This window comes from Hippocampus comes, unplaced genomic scaffold (genome assembly GCF_001891065.2).
Source record: "Hippocampus comes isolate QL1 unplaced genomic scaffold, H_comes_QL1_v1.1 C16875490, whole genome shotgun sequence".
Lineage (NCBI taxonomy): Eukaryota > Metazoa > Chordata > Actinopteri > Syngnathiformes > Syngnathidae > Hippocampus > Hippocampus comes.
In genome coordinates this window covers 1-1,072 of record NW_017840444.1, presented here as the reverse complement: position 1 = coordinate 1,072, position 1,072 = coordinate 1, and the positions used below count along the sequence as shown (strand labels likewise).

At 47.9% G+C, this 1,072-nt stretch overlaps 1 long non-coding RNA gene across 2 annotated transcripts; it reads left to right on the top strand.

Annotated features, from left to right (window-relative positions):
• Positions 1 to 377: 377 nt before the first annotated feature.
• Positions 378 to 1,066, top strand: LOC109509385 (uncharacterized). 2 transcript variants are annotated; one of them, XR_002166932.1, is made up of 3 exons: positions 378 to 529; positions 689 to 801; positions 885 to 1,066. It is a non-coding gene; the product is annotated as an uncharacterized LOC109509385 (long non-coding RNA). The 2 variants fall into 2 exon arrangements; XR_002166933.1 differs by having other exon boundaries at positions 379 to 529; positions 692 to 801.
• The last annotated feature ends 6 nt before the right edge of the window (positions 1,067 to 1,072 follow it).

The following is a 1,072-nucleotide window of genomic DNA, read 5'->3' as shown; positions in this document are numbered from 1 at the left end:
CACACACACACACACACACACAAACACACACATCAACAGTATTTTCTACATTTGTTTTTCCACAGCAAAATATGTGACATGACAAACCTCATTGAAATGGCATACTGTTGTTTTTTAACTGTCTGAAGCAAATGGTGTGTGACTTATGACGTGTTTTTTTTAAGCATTCAAATTTCTAAATTAGTCCATTTTTATGGTTCCTAAACCCGTCCTCCAACCCTGAAATGACTCTCCCGGAGTTGATGTAAATGACGTCAATGTTGATGCTCCCGACGAATTCTTTCGTCTTAACTCTGCTGCCCTCTGCTGTGAGTATTTGGTAGTGACGGCCGTTGCAAACTACCTTTCCCGGCAGGCAGCGGGATGGTCGCGCCCCTAACGGGAACTTGGGAGGCGCGGCGCTGTGACGCCACCGCTGGCTGGCCCCGAAGCACTCGAATTGAGAAAACGCAGTCAACCAAAAGGTCTCTTTCGCTCTCTCCCTCTGCCGAAAACTTTCGAGTTGTCGCAGATTGTGTGATCATGGCAGGTAAAACTCTCTTCTTAACCGCTTTCGACTCGAGAAATTTACCGTGTGGAGTCGAAAGGCGTCGAGACTCTGGCTTGATGAAATCCAGATGTTCAGCAGAGTTTTGGGGCGATTGCAACACCGTCGGCAGCTCGCAACTGTTCCTTTGCCTTGTTCTAGAAGAAGCTGTTGCGTCGGAGTCCGGCACCGAAAACCCGCTGGTGACCGTCACGTTCCAGCGCGATGCCAACAGGAAGCAGAAGTACCTGGAGGCCGAGCCCAAAGCTCTCGGGGTCCGACCGGGCTCGTGCAAAAACAACCAAATCACACTCGCTTTGTTTGATTTTGAAAGTCACCGTTTCTATCTTGATCACAGATCACCCAGATTCTCCTGAGCGTGCATCTGATTTCGTGTGTGAGTATATTTCCAGCCAAGCACCGTTACGGTGAGAATATCATCCCTTTCATCGTGGCATCCGTTCTGGTAAGCAAAAACACTTGCAGGGCATCCAAAAATCCCGCCCTTTTTTTCACTTTTTGTTTTCAGATTTTTGTCCTTTTTTT